Consider the following 16,269-nt stretch of genomic DNA (forward strand, 5'->3'; position numbering starts at 1 on the left):
TTATGGTCAATTGTGTCCCCTAACATAGACCCCAACGGCTCCATGTACGTGCTTCAAGTACATGTATGTTCCCTCCACAATCAGCTATGAAGACGCAAATACATTTGCGTCCAACGTTAACATGTCCTCTTTCAGATCCACCATGAATGGATCGATTATTCGGTTCCTAAGTATGCCGTGCCACCGTCTTTACATGGTGCACTTTCACGTTTTCCTGGCTCTGGCGAGCTAGGCCCTGATTTCTGCCATCAAGCCCTTTCTGCCTTCTGCCTCCGAAAGCTGCAGCCTGGATCTGCATCCATGACCCTTGCCTTACTCCCTGTGCGGCGAGCGGTGCCCGGCTCGGCCTGCTTGCCTGCCAAGACAGTATTCAGCCTTCAAGTTATCTGCTCCGCTCCTCGAAAATACATTCCTGTCTAGAGATTTAGGTAAACATCTCCCCAGCTGCAGAGCAAAGGGCCCGGCCTTTCTGTCTCCATGCAAGTAATTCATTGCTCCCGTTACCATGGTAGGCCCATGGCCCCTCGCATTACACATAGACACGTAGTCACATATGCTCGCACTAGCAGTCAGTATAGAATAGCCTCTGCCCGAGAGACCTTTCCTTCTAGATAATACAGTTCCTCAAACACAAGATATCAGATATGATTTGGGTTTAGGTTGTTCTGACACGCCAGACTTCTGTCTCCACGTATAGTGCTAAATGTCAAGTCCCCTTCACCCTCCAGTTCCACGTCAATCACACGTCATGCTGCTGCGCGCGCATCTCTGCCATATATTTCTGCTGACACTGCCGGATTCCTCCATGGATCCACCCACCTGTGACACTTCTATGTGACGTTTCTAGCACACACCTCCGTGTACGCCCTCGTGCACGCCTTCTGTTACGCACATGTGTTCTTATCTCGTTTCTTTTCAGCTGTTACGCCTTCTGTATCCATCACCATTATATGCATTTACTATATATATTGTACTCTGTTAATAAAGCATTGTCTATCCCTTCCTGAACCTTCGTGGTGATGGAACATGATACCTGATTCGAACCAATTCCATTTTATGGAATAAAACCCTTATAAACTCAGATGCCACGGACTCTGCCTCTCATTTTGGATTGAGTTATTCTTATTGAACTTTACCGCATAGAAATTCCGCATAGGTAAACTTTATTTACCACACAATAGGAAATATTTTTATCTTTAAAATGACACCAAAACTAAACAAATCCAACATGGAGAACTGGAGGTGTGAATTTGTAAAGAGTTAGCACTATAGTGCACATGGAAACCTATATCACCTATTGGGACATATGGTTGCGCTAGAATAGAACAAAGTCAAAGTTTCAGGTCGACCGCGATGGAGCCCTGCACGGCTACCCCTCGCGGTAGGCCTCAAAGTTTTTATCTTCTGACTTCGAAACGTTTCTGGAGCTCTTCTTTCTGGGGTCCCTCGAAGCTGTCGGACAGTCTGGATTCAGTGATGGTTTGCCGGCTTACGGTGTGATGAGCTCCCGGTCAATCCTATGGGAGTCAGACCTACGGAGCTTTACAGCAGGACAAACCAGAGATCCAGGCCGGCACACAGTTGAAGGTGGTTGGCTTGACTCTGGCGGTTGGTCATGGTCACCTTTTCTACGTTTGGACGTAGAAATTGTTACAGAGCTTTTTCTCCCAGGATTCCTCATTGCTGTTCACCAGGCCACATTTGGTGAGGGTTTGCCGGCTTGGGTTTTGAACAGCTCTTGGTCAAACTCTGGAAGTTGGACCTCTTGAGCTTTTTAGTGGGACAAACCTGGAGGGTAGGCCAGTTCATGGTTGTGGGTGGCTGACCTGGCTGGCCTGGTCGAGTGTGTCCACTTATGGAGCTTTTTTTTCAAAGTTGCTCCAAAGTTTCCAAACTGCTGAAACTTCTTCTTGAAGTTCCTTTGAGGGTATCAACGTGTCCAACACATATTCCAATGGTCTGGCAGCTCCAAGATTGTCCCTAAAAGTTTGGGACTTCAATTCCTACAATCCACTTGGATAAAACCCTTGCAAATCCACTGGTAGTACTCCAGGATGGGGATTCTTGGTGGTGATGGCCTAGCTGAGCTCTGTTAACCTGTAGACGGCAAGGAGGAAACTCTTTAGTCCTTTTGAAGCAGTTTTGATCCACAGGGACATAGTTTCAGATTACGCTGCAGGCGCAGTCAGTCAGAGTGCACAGCCTGGTTGGTGTAAATCAAACTTCCAGCATGGACCCTTCTTCTTCCTTTAGTTTAAAGCAGCTGATCTGAGAGGTACTATCCCTCTCAGATACTTATTCAGTGTTCTCTGGGGTATCACAGGAGGGCACTCCTGTCCAATGAGGTGCAAGGCAATCCCCAGAGCATGAACATTTCCTCCACAGTGTGGAAGAATGGTCTCTCAGAAAGCGCTATTTCTCAAAAATTCAATATGGCTGAAATCTCAGCAGAGAGGCAAGAGTTGGTTAAACCAACCTCCAGGATGCCTCATCTCCATAGGCTCCCTCCCCCTGGCATCTGCACATTACTTCCTAAAGCCTGTCATCTGGCTGGGTTCAGAGGGTAGGAGCATAAATGAAACTGGTTTATTCTGCCTGTCCCCTCCTTCTTTTGAAGATCATGGTTTACAACCCCTCCCCATTGCCCTGGCATTCCTATGCAACAGAGCCCTCTCCTCCCAGAATGGCTCTTTCACCACAGGGGCCACTTATCACCTAATCAAAGCAGCCTGGCTAATATACTTAACTCTGACCAATCAGGTCAGATCACTGGAAGGCTGAATTTTGGCTTACAGACAAGAAAGCCTTATAACTTACTGTCTATACATTTTATGAGAAAAGGCATATTGTTGGATTCATCAATACCATTTTTCCTAAGTCCTTGAATTATATTTTTCAGTGTTTCCCGGTGGGAGCAATTTCTTTAGTAACATCTTGCCACGTTAGCCTGAGTGGCTGGGGATCTGCAATGGAGAAAATGTACTGGACAATTTCTCCAACAGCACAGCTTACAAAACATATTTTATAAGGACCCTGCCTATATCTACCTGCCCCCCCCACCCCTGGACCACCTAAGGAAGAATTTAGGGGCTCTGAATATGTAAAGATATTGCAGGTCCTGACTCCACAGTGCTCCAAGAACAAAAGTCAATTTTTGGAAGCTCTTTACTACAATGAGGAAAGTGAAATGTGCAATTTCACTATACCCATTGCACACAGAACCTTTTTATAAGGGTCCTCCTTATAACTACCTTCCCCCTCACCACTGGTACACCTAGTGGAGAACCTGGGGGTACCTAATATGCCACAATATTGTAGCTTATTCATTTTAAAGTGCCCCAAACACCAAAGTCGAGTTTGGCCACAATTAACATGCCAAAAGCAATCCTGCAACACAGGGCTGCTTTTAAACTGATCTCAGGCCTCAGCAGTGCACACATGCAAGTGCAGAAAGGGCTGATGGCCTCTAAACTGCCATTCCCTATTATATACTAGGGGCGTAAAGGTCATTTTGATCCCCCTGTCCTATTATGTACTAGGGCCTTAAAGGGGAGGCCATGACAATCATAGGGGTACCCCAACCCATAGTGTACCCTATTGTATGTAGGTGGTTTCACTGTTTTCTAAGTGTGTTTTCAGCATAGCACTGGCCCTAGACCTGGTAAGGCAGAACCCAGGAGCAGTCAGAGTCAATTATCACCACTACCAATCAGAAACACAGGGCACAGGATGACTTTGTAACAGCTGACTTCCTGATCTGAGCCTCAGGGAAACAAAAGGCTCACCAATATGTTGCAGAGGCACCTGGATCCAGCTGAAAGGAGTTCCTAACTCCCTAGTGGTGCCCATCAAATCCTGGACCTTTGGTGTGGCCTCAGAGACCTGTGTTGATGTTTGCACCAAGACCTCACATCCCATGCCACCATTCAATGCAAATCTTCAGCAGCTGCCTCCTCACAAAACAGCATTGACTGGTCATGAGGATTGCCAAGGCAAAGCTCCAGCAATGTCGATGTCTACAGGATCTTCGAGCTTCAGTGATGTTTATCAGCGATGCCTGGACTGCTCTTTGTGCTACTTCGGCAGCCTCCTGCAATGCTTTTCCTGCTGGACCTTCCACCACGAATTGGACTCCTGCCGCTGATCTGAGAAAGTAAAACTTTCAGCTGGACTAACTTGCGGACAGTAACTGACCTGCTTTCCATCCCAGTCGGACTGAACGTGTGACTTTGACCTGGTCCAGCGCTACCAGATTTCCATATCTGGTGCTTTGTGCTTTTTGATGTTATAGTCACTAAAATCTTTAAAAAAACATAACTTCAGTTCTACTGATTGGAGTTTTGTTATTTAAGTATCAAATAATTTACAACAATGTTCTCTGTTTTTCCAAATTGCTGTATTATTTCTCTTGTGTTCTATTTTCACTTTATTGCTGTTTGTGTGCTGCATAAATAGTTTACACATAGCCTCTCAGATAAACCTTCTTTTTGTGCCAGGCTACTCAGTGTTAAGCACTTGTTAATTTAGTGACTTTTTGTGGTTCACCCTACTTGCTTGAACAGGGCTCACACTTCAGTCAGCCAACTACCAATGAGACACGCAAACACTGACACTGGAAAGGGGCGACCATTCGGTCCCCCCGAACGTATGGTGGAGTACCACGATCCCCCCGGGAAGCCATCTTGGGCGGGAGGCGAGTCTCGGCTGGTATGCCCGAAGCGGCGTAGCCGGGGCGCGCCTTTTCCCGCCCTGGAGTGGGTTGTCCTAGACACTGACGCGACCGACCACGCCCTCGGAGGCAGGCGGGGGCGGGTTGACGCCCGCCCTGAAGACGGATAAAAGGAGCAACAAGCCAAGAAAGCTTCCTCTTGTTCCTGTGCTCTGAAGCTGCACCTCCCCGCTGCACGTGAGCTCGAGACGGAACGAAGAGCCAATTTTGAGCGTTGTAAATCTTTCTTTTGTCTTACAGATACTCCGTCTGAGAATGCCCAAGAAAGTCGGAAAGCGGGTCGGTACCGATCAGATGCTCCGTATGCTCATGAAGGAGGTAGCCGATTTGAAGAAGCAGATGGCGGCTAAGGACGGGGAGGGAGGACCGAAACGGCCTTTGCCGGGAGTAGTCCCCGGAGGAAGAGGCAAGAGGTCCAGAAGGGGGGCACTTGGGGGGGAAACCCCGGTTCCCGATATCCCACTTGAACAGCCAACCCCGGTGCCGAAGGAGGGGAATCCGATTCCCGTGGTGGTCACTCCCGTGACCGGGGAAGATATGCCTCCCGAGTTAGCGGCACAATTGGCAGCGTGGTGGGGAAAGGATAGCGAGGGCGCCACGGCTGACGACGCCCGGGTATTAATGAGACAGCTGCGGGAAACTAGGGAGGCTGCAAAGGCACCATCGTCTGTTACCCCGCCGGTTCCGGGGGCGGAAAATGCAACAGGCCCAGGTTCGGCGGCAAATGCAGCTTCTGGTTCAGGTAAGCGGCCATTGCCGATTGCGGGGGAGGGGGCTGTACCTTCACGAAGGGAGAAGGTGGCTCAGCATGTTCCACTGGAAATTAAGGAAAAGATTTGGGCGGATAAGTATGTAAACATTTTTTCTTTGCTTACCGACCATTATGAGATGGAGCATGTTAAGAGCCAAAAGGAGCTCATGCATCCGAGTGTTTGGCGCGCCAAAATGGCCGCCTTTAAGATTGACGAAAACATTGGTACTTGGGGCAGAGCGTGGGGCATTTTTACCTCCATCATGGGCGAGCGTAGGCCCGAGTTGCTGACCGAGTTGCCTATTTATCAGTCACAAATCATGGAGTATTCCGTAGCGTATGGGGGTAATCAGTGGTTCTGCTATGATAATATTTTTAGAAAAGCGAAAGAACACAACCCAATCCTGACTTGGGATTGTTACGACTCTGTTTCATGGCAAAAAATGGAGAGTACAGGAATGTTGAAAGTACCATTGGTTGGAAGTAGCGGGGGTGAATCCTCCCGCCAATACTCTGGGACACCCTTTCGATCGGGTGCAGGTAACGAATATCACTCAAAACCGAGTGGCAACGCAGGTAAAAGGGGGATTTGTTGGAATTTTAACAGAGGAAAATGTACGAGGCCCCAGGGGTCATGCAAGTTCAAACATGAATGTGGGGGGTGTGGGCAGCCATCCCATCCTGAGTCCATGTGCAGAGCCAAAACGGGTGATAACGGTGGTAGGGGAAGCGCCAAACAGGTCTGAAATAGTCCGAGGGGCGCCTTTACCTACTCCGATTGATACCATGGCAATGATTCCTTGGCTCAACGAATACCCGGATCATGCTTCTGCTGGGGTGTTGCGAAACGGGTTTTCATATGGTTTCCGCATCCCAGTGGCGGATTTTCAGGGTGTAGCAAGATGTAAGAACCAACTGTCGGTCTTGCAGCATACGACCGTGGTACAGGTAAAGATTGGGAAGGAGGTTACTCGAGGTCGAGTCGCCGGTCCATTTGATGTGCCACCGGTTGCAAATTTTGTTTGTTCCCCTTTAGGGGTGGTCCCCAAGAAGGACCCGGGTGAGTTTCGGCTGATACATAACTTGTCGGCCCCACGTGGTCTTTCCGTGAATGATGCGATAGACCCGGAAATGTGTTCGGTGCGGTACGCATCTTTCGATGGGGCCGTCGCCATGTTGAATCGCCTGGGGCCCGGGGCGCTGATGGCAAAATCAGATATTGAGTCAGCGTTCCGGTTGCTCCCGGTACACCCAGACGATCAGCGTCTCCTTGGTTTCATGTTTCAGGGTCGCTATTACATGGATAGATGTATGCCAATGGGATGCTCTATATCTTGTGCCTATTTTGAAAAGTTCAGTTGTTTTTTGCAATGGGTCTTCACAAAGAAGACGGGTTTTCAACATGTTATGCATTATCTCGATGACTTCCTGTTTCTGGGGGCAGCCGGGGATCCAGAATGTGGACAGGCTTTGAATGAATTTTGTGTCTTAATGAATCATTTTGGTGTACCATTGGCGCCAGGTAAGACTGTGGGTCCCTCGACTTGACTCGAGTTTCTGGGGATTGAGCTCGACTCGAAGGAAGGTTGTTTTCGTTTACCAAAAGAAAAAGTGTTAAAATTCAGGGCATCCCTTGAGACGTGTATTAGTGAGGCTAAGGTAAAACTGCATCAATTGCAACAGATGGTGGGCCAGTTGAATTTTGCCCTGAGAATAATGCCGATGGCCCGCCCCTTTTCCCGCTCGATCGCTCAGGCCATGGTCGGCCTGAAGGAGGGTCATCATCGCACGAGGCTCTCGGCAGAGGTTCGCCAGGACATGCGCATTTGGTTGGCATTTCTGGCGGATTTCAATGGTCGAATTGTCTGGAACAAACCGGCGGTGTCCTCCGAGGAGCTGGGGCTGTGGACAGATTCGGCAGGAAGTATAGGTTTTGGTGCCATATTCGGCACTCGATGGTCGGCTCAAAAATGGCCGACATGGTGGCACGAGTGCGGGCTGACAAGTAACATTGCTTTTCTTGAACTTTTCCCTATTCTGGTGGCCCTGAAAACTTGGCCCGAGGGGTTCAGAGATCACTCTGTGGTGTTCTGGTCTGATAACATGACCGTGGTTGAGTGTATCAATAGTCAGGCAGCACGATGCAAATGGATTCTGAGACTTCTCAAAGAAATTGTGTTATGGTGTATGCAATTGAATGTGCTATTTAAGGCAAGACATGTGCCGGGGGTAATGAACCAAGCGGCTGATGCGCTTTCTCGTTTCCGTATGCAGGCCTTCTGGGGTTTTCTGCCCACAGCGGACCCGGTGGCGGCACCCTTTCCCGAAGCTCTCTGGTCTCTCGGTGCCCCGAACTACAAAACCTCGTGGGAGAGAGTTTAGCACCCAGGACGAGGAAGGCATACGAAGGGGCGTTCCGCTCCTATTGGGCCTTTTTGGGGACTGCTAGGGGGGAGCTTTGGGGCCAGGAAGAGTTTGTAGTAAAATTTCTGCTGTCTTTACATCGGGCAGGCAAATCAGTAGCTACGGCCCAGAGGCATCGGGCCGCCATTTCCTTTATGGCAAGGGCTCACGGGATCCAGGACCCGACAGCGTCTTTCATTGTGCAAAAAGCGCTACGTGGGTGGCAACGCCTTCAGGGTCGCAGAGTAGATGAGAGCCACCCGATAGGTCTGGATAGGTTGGCCCTGTTATTAGCCGTACTCCCTGCTACATGTTCATCCCAGTATGAAACAGTGTTATTCCGAGCCGCTTTTGCGCTAGCATTCCATGGGGCTATGCGGGTAAGCGAACTAGTGGCGAAGAACAAGCAGGATACAATAGGGGGACTGTGCCGAGAGCACATTCAGGTCAAGGGGGAGACGATGACTGTCTCGTTTGTCAGGTCCAAAACCGATCAAGACACGCAAACACTGACACATACACAAACTCTCTCACACACACACCAAACAGGAACAGTGCATGTCACTCACCCACTGAGTATATATCAGTTAACTTCTGGCACACATTTTTGTACATATAACAAAACTCAATAATGGGTTCAGGGGGTGATTACAACACTATTGTCCAACGTCAAGCAATCATTTTACAGATGATAGCAAATGTATTCCTTATGTTTTTCAAATAGCAGTTCATGTTCCATCCAATATTCTAATACTATTTCGGATTCACCCCTAAACTCTTTATTGAATTTTGTTTTATAGACAAAAAAGTGTGCCAGAAGAAGTACATATATAATCCTCCACCACCTCCTGCTTTGCTCCCCCACAACTCCCTATCATGTTTTTATTTTATTTTTTTATTTTGGAAGGCCTGAAAACCGCAATTTAATGCCAGACGTCACCTTTCTTAACAGGCATTTTTAGTAAATTGCATTCATGTTTTTCTATTTACCTCTCCAAGCAGGTATATGCAACGCAACTATAAATATAAATGCTAAAAATGGTTGCTATATGTTATCACACTGGATTACTGTAGCTTCATGATGCATATATGTGCATGAGTGAAAATGCATACAAACACACATTCTGGTTTTTGGCTATGTGTGCCAATGCTGTTTAGCATTGGCAAACAAACTATTTTTTTTTTTCTCAATGCAGAACAGTATCTACAAAAAACATTAGCAAAGCCAATATATGAGCATCACTTTAAAAAGGGGAACCAACTCCAATAAATTTCAAGGGTGTCTTTGATTGTATTTTCTACTGCTTTCTCCCGGTGATTCCTTGTTCTGTGCTATCTGGGCCCTTTCTGTCTAGCTGCTCTCAGTGCCTTTGATGGAAACGGAATACCTAGGAACAATAATTTCTCTGAGTGAGTGCTGCTTTATTATGCAGTACACCACTGACCTTTTTCTGTGTTTGTGTCTCCGGACAGAATTTGGTGGAGAAGTAATTGGAGTTAAATCCTTAGATCTTGTTTTAGTTACTTATGCATTTATGTATGCATGTGGTATTTGTACAGCGAGAACCTAGCGAAAGTTAGAGGGCCTTTAAAAGCCCTTATTTTATCTTCCAATTTTCTTGATTATAACTGAATATGTAAATAAATAAACTCAGATCATAATAGGTCACTAAGGAGGAATTAAATGTATGCGGATTGTGGGCCACGGGACCGAATAATGTCATTTGGAGCAGTGCAAGGTCCCTTTCAAAAGGCACCTTAAGTTAATTATATAATCCAGCTACCACAGCTCATAAAGTAGTAAAAAAACGGATGAGCAGGAGGAGAAATGAGCGGGCAGGAAGGGCATACTAGAGTGAAAGCAACAGAAAACTAAGGACAGTAGCAAGGAACAATGACTGCGTGTAGATGACAGAAACATCCTCTGGCCTCAGAGGGGGCAAAATGGTGGCAACAACACAAAGGCAGCTTGCTTCATTCTTTTATTATATCATAATAGTAGTCTATAATTTGTGTAACGAAAATGGAGCTCCAGGAGCTGGAATGGACTTTCCCTTGGAATTGAGATAAGTAGTCAGTCAAAATACTTTATTGCGATAACTTAATATCATACAAAGACAATGGCAAATATATACATAAAGTCACAAACGACAAATACATTAAGAACAGTTAAAAAACATTTTAGGGTTAACATGTTAAAAAACCAACGTACACCATGTTACATTTTGTAACTATAAAATTGATACAAAGTGCAAAGTGCTAAAGTGCTAGATGCTAAAGTGCAAAAAAGGTTTAAAAATTACTAAGTGTGTCCCCATCTGAATGTTAGGAAAGGGCGACTACTAGCCCTGTTACAGTGCATTCTAAAAATTATTGGCCAATGGTCACCAGCAGACAGACTAACTAGTGTGCAGGTCTATACTACAAAAGGAGGTAGACACGTTTTTAAGTCTGATGTTCCTGCTTCTTATAGCTCTCACCAGGAAACTAGCCACATGAAACATAATCCTGGGAGTTTGTAACATTTGCAAGTAAATAAGAGCAGGTCTGACTAAAATAAATCCTGCTTCCTTGAGTATAGGTACAAGAAACAATTTCCGAGCTTCATTGTAATAACTACAAAACATTATAAAGTGCATAGTACTTTGCTCAGAGAAATGATCGCAAGAACAGGGCGGTGCCTTTTCAGGGGTACTCCAAACGGGGTAAAAACCCAGGTTAAAATGTATCAAATTAAATCGAAAACGAGTTAAAATAAACCTGTGGTAGGGATGGGTCACCACATTAAGGTAACTGTCAGGACCGTTGGGTATAGCCAACAATAAGCTGGCCCTGACACAGGGTTTCTTCAGCTCAGTTTCTTCCCTCTCCAGGGATAGGAGCTCCTTCATAGCCACCTTGGTGTAAGCAATATCTTTGGATGTTATAGAAACATTAACAGAGTATAGTTCAGGCCTCCCCAACCTCGAAAAACTATCCTTAATATACATCAACCACCTAATCCTATGTACATTATCTAGGGTCAAACAGTCCCTCATTATGATATGATTTAGAGGAATTTCTGTATTAAGCCACATCCTGAGCCAGGCGATTAAAGGTGCAATTCTAATCAGATCTGAGATGTAGCCTTCCCCCAGTTCCATATGAACGGTATAGGACGGGGTTGACTGTGGGACGCCCAAAACAGATCTAAAAAATGTATTTTCCATTGTCTGTATGGGATCGACCCCCCTATGACCCCACAATGAGCCACCATATGAAGCAACTGAAATGCATTTAGCTTTGTATATTTTACTGACAGCTGCAATTGGCCTACCCCCCAGTTTTTTAGAAAACCCATGGAGGGCAGCGGATGTCCTGGCCAGCATGGCTGCTCTGCTTTTTACATGAGGACCCCAGCTACCTTTCTCATCAAAGGTGATCCCCAGGTAGGGAAAAGAGGAGACGTGTGCAAGCTTTTACTGCCCACAGAAAAAGGTTTTATGAAAAGGTTTCCTTGAGGCCAGGCCCATGAGCAAAACCTGTGATTTTTTTGTATTTATTTTCAGGTCAAGGGAACCCATAAAGGATTCAAAAGCATCCAGGAGTCGTTGAAGCCCCACCCCAGTTCGTGCAAGAAGAACCGCGTCGTCCGCGTAAAGGAGAACTGATATTCCCTGTTCCCCTGCACGTGGGATGTCGCTTGTAACGCCCCTGAGGGCAGGCTCCAGGGCGTTCACATATAACGTGAACAACAGTGGTGCCAGTATGCAACCCTGTCTGACTCCCTTTTCAGACGCAAAAACATCTGTACACCTTCCATTAGTAGATACTCTAATTTTAGCGGTAAGGCCAGAATGGAGGTCAGCCAATAAATTGACTATGGATCTATCCAGGCCCATGTCAAGTAATTTTCGCCAGAGCTTAGTTCTGTTGACCATATCAAACGCAGAGGAGAGGTCCATGAACCCGAGGTACATGGACCCATCCTTAGCCCTGGTGTATTTCTCGATCAGCAGGTGGAGATTGAGACACTGATCCAGGGTACTTCTTTTGGGTCTAAACCCATATTGCACATTACTCAAGATGTTGTTCTCAGTGGCCCAGTCATTCAATTTCACTAATATGACTCTCCCTAAAATCTTAACTGAGGAATCTATCAGTGAAATTGGCCTATAGCATGCAGGGTCCTGCCTATTTCCTTTTTTAAAAACAGGAATAATTATTGATGTTTTCCATGACTTAGGGATATTGTCACGGTTTAAAGCGTTAAAGACCCTGCAAAGCAGTCTTGACCAGAAGTTAGGGAAGCATTTAAAGGCATCAGCAGGAACACCGTCTGGTCCCGGTGCCTTTTTAGTCAGGGTACAATCAATAGCAGATAATACTTCCTCAACTTCAAAGTGCAAATAATTCCCTGTTGGAATGGTAATCTCTTCCTGTTGTTAAGAAGGAGCCGGAAGGTGATTCTTCAAGTAGTTTATTGAAGCATAAACATAGAAGCACAGGCGGAGCCAGCAACACATCTAATAGCCCAGCAGCCAGAGCGTAACTGACACACAGGAGAGAATACAGTCGATGCAAGGGTAAACATTCTAGAGGCTTGCAACAGCACGAGCCTTAAAGCAATACTAATAAATAAATGCACGAGCCTTAAAGCAATACTAACAAGTAAATCACAACATAACACATCCCCCCCCCTTACAAGGAACAAAAGGAAAGGCGGGGGAGAAAAAGGTAAACGGGAAAGGGAGACAATACAAGGACAAAAGAAAAAAAAGAAGATCTACCAAACAAGGTCTACCTAACATAATCCTTAAGCCAACCAGGCGAAACTCTCAACCTCTTAGAGTTATCTGTGACTGGTAAAGCTGGAACAGAATTAGCGTGAGTAAGAGCAGGGCAAGAAGTTACATTAGTATCAATCAGAATAGGATCACTAACATCAGTATCACACACATTAGGATCACTAATCACCTCCTCCCCCTCCCCTAAATGAGGAAGTGACAATTTTGGCGCTAACTGAGACTGTAGATCAGTATTTTCAAAATAATCCTCAATCCAACCAAAATCTCCAGAAGATCTCTTCTCTGGCTCCACGTTCTCCACACCATGGTCTTGGCAACAGTCAAAGGCAACATCCTTTAAATTCCAAACTTTGCCATCGTTCAATCTGACAGAATTCCTGAGAACCTCAACCACCATTTTAGGTGAATCAAATTTATTTTCACCCTTGGCCACTCTGTAAGGTTTCCTAACTCTTACCCAATCGCCAGCCTTTATAACAGCATCTCTAGCGCCATGGCGTCTGTCATAATAAACCTTGCTTTTATCGTGAGCCAAAACCAGACTATTTTTAACTTCCTCAGGGGACCACTCCTGAACACTGTCTTTGAAAACCCAACCAGGATTAAACTTGCATCTGGGTAGTCTACCTCTCATCATAACAAAAGGGGAGATACCAGTGCAGTTATTCAAAGTGACTTTGTAGGACCACACCGCCTTCTGCACCTCCAATTTCCAATTTAAGTTTTTGTTGTTGGCAGCTTGCAAAATACCTTTAATAACTCTATTAAAGCGCTCAACTGTCCCGTTCCCACTGGGATTGTATAAAGAGGTGGTTTTATGTGTGATGCCACATTTTGCAAAGTACTCTTTAGCATCTTTTGATAAAAATTGAACTCCATTATCCGTTAGGATATTAACTGGTAGTCCTTCCACTACAAAAATTTTGTCCAAAAACTTTAAAACAGCTTGGGTATCCACATTCCCTACGAACTTAACAATAGGCCATTTGGTAAAAAGATCAATGGCAACCAATCCGTATTCTTTCTCAACCCCAATTGGACCAAAAATGTCCACAGCGATAGTCTCCCACGGGAGACTAGGAATAAGTCCTTCACTCATGGTTGGTCTCAAGGTCTTCAAGGACTTGTCGGCTGAGCTACACACAGAACACGCTTTAACAAAAACCTCAACTTCCTTGTCAACTTTCGGCCACCAAAACAAATTTTTGACTGCTAATTTAGTTCTTACTATGCCGAAATGTCCCTCATGGCACATTTGTAAAACCCTTTTTCTCAAACCTGCAGGTGGGACGATTCTATCACCCCTCATCAACATGTCTCCTTCTAATGATAATTCACAACGGATTTCCCAAAATGACTTCAAACTGCCTGACATATGCTTTTCTTTAGGCCACCCTTGACAGATAAACTTAGAAACTTGTACCAAATCCTTGTCCAAACCATGTTCCCTTGACCAATCCTCCCTGCTGATAGCTGGAGCTCCAGAATCGTGTACAAACGCCACCGTGAATTTCCCCCATGGGTCATCCACGCACTCCTCTAGAGGGGAAGGTAACCTTGATAAACAATCGGCTACCACATTGTCTCTCCCAGGTACGTAAGTGATGTTATATATGTATTCTTTCATGCGCATGGAGATCCTGGCTAATCTAGCTGAAGCGGTTGCAGTGCCCTCCGTGGACAAAATGTGGACTAACGGTCTATGGTCTGTCCTAATGTTGACCATCTTACCCCACACAAAAGCACGAAAATGTTCTAAAGCCCATGCACAGGCTAAGGCCTCCCTCTCTATGATAGGATACCTGCTTTCTGCCGGGGATAAGGCTCTGGACGCAAACAAAATGATCCTCTCCTTACCATTTTCTCCAATTTGTGATAACACCGCGCCCAAACCTTTGTCGCTAGCATCGGTTGTCAAACAGCAATCTAAATTGGGATCAAAACTAGATAAGGCATTTACTTTCTGAAGTTCCCACTTAATCTCAGCAAACTCACGTTCACACTCCTTGGTCCATTCAAATTTCACATTTTTCTTAAGCAAGGACCTGATATGATATACCTTAGAGGCGAAGTTTTTAACAAACTTAGCGCAGTATTCTGCCATTCCCAAAAAGGATTTGATTTCCTCCTTGGATTCAGGTGCAGGCGAAGCAACAATGCTTTCAATGAGAGATGTCTTTGGCCTGACACCCTCCTCGCTGATTATATGGCCAAGGTAAGAAACGCTTCTCTCACCAAATTTGCATTTGGACAATTCGACAGTTAACCCTGCAGAGCTGAGTGTCTCGAAAACTTTCCAGAGTTTAGTGTCGTTGTCCTCCTTGTCATTACCTGCAATCAAAACATCATCCTGAAAGAAACAAATGCCATCCATATTGCCAAACAACTTGTGCATTAAACGCTGAAAAACAGCTGCGGCTGAAGCAAGGCCGAATGGCATCCTTATAAACTGGAAGCAGCCAAACGGCGTGATAAAAGCCGTTAAGTGTCTAGATTCAGGATTCAAAACTACTTGATGGTAAGCAGCTGAAAGGTCTACCGTGGAGAACCACGTTGCTCCTCTTAAAGAAGAAACCATCTCGTTAATTTTTGGTAAAGGGAAACGTTCAATTACTATATTCTTGTTAAGGTGGCGTAAATCGATACACAAACGAATCTTGCCATTGGATTTTCTCGCTACAACTACTGGACTAATCCATTCTGAGGAATCTACCTCTTCGATAACACCCTTGGCAAGAAGACCTTGAATTTCTTTTTTTACTTCATCCCTAATTAACAAGGGAATGGGTCTGACCTTATGCACTTTAGGTAGTGCGTCACTCTTGAGCATGATTCTGTGCTCAAAACCCTTTAACTGGCCTAGTTGACCACTCACCACTTTAGTAAATTTACGTTTCAAGGTGTCTTCAATCTTACTGCACTCATCTACAACTAAGACTTTCTCCTTACTGTTAGGGTCTAGGATGATGTGGAGGTTTTTCTGGTCGAACCAACCAAGGACAGATGGTCCTGTTTTGGCTATGTACACTTTGCCTCTAGTGAGTCTACCTTTAAATAGGAAAGTGAGCCACCTAAAACCCAATAAACCAATTCTGTCGCCTGTGTAACTCACCGGATTAACATCTGAAGGGTTCAACTTATCCCCTAATTTGCTAGTAAATTTCTTCCTCCACACCTCCTCATTTATAATAGTGTATGGGGATCCCGAGTCAGCATATACATGTACCTTAATGCCACCCAAGGACACTTCGCAAATTGGTTTACCTTCCATTGCTTCCTCAGTGATATTTAGCATGTAATTACCACTTACATTTTTGATACAAACATCCTCATCCTCACCACTCTCACTAGCACTGCCATCATCATTCCAAATACACTTGACATTGCTGCGTTTGCGGCACATTTTGCTAAAATGTCCAATTAGACCGCAGACACTACACTTCTTCCGTAAAGCAGGGCACGACTTGAAATAAGCCATATGATCCTTGCTACCACAACGGTAACATTTCCTGTCCTCTGGCTTGTTGTCTCTCGCTTGGTTCTTGAACGGTTGATTAAAGTTCTTGTTCTGAAACTGTTTGGTCTGATACTTTGTTGAT

Source organism: Lissotriton vulgaris, chromosome 8 (genome assembly GCF_964263255.1).
Source record: "Lissotriton vulgaris chromosome 8, aLisVul1.2, whole genome shotgun sequence".
Classification (NCBI taxonomy): Eukaryota; Metazoa; Chordata; class Amphibia; order Caudata; family Salamandridae; genus Lissotriton; species Lissotriton vulgaris.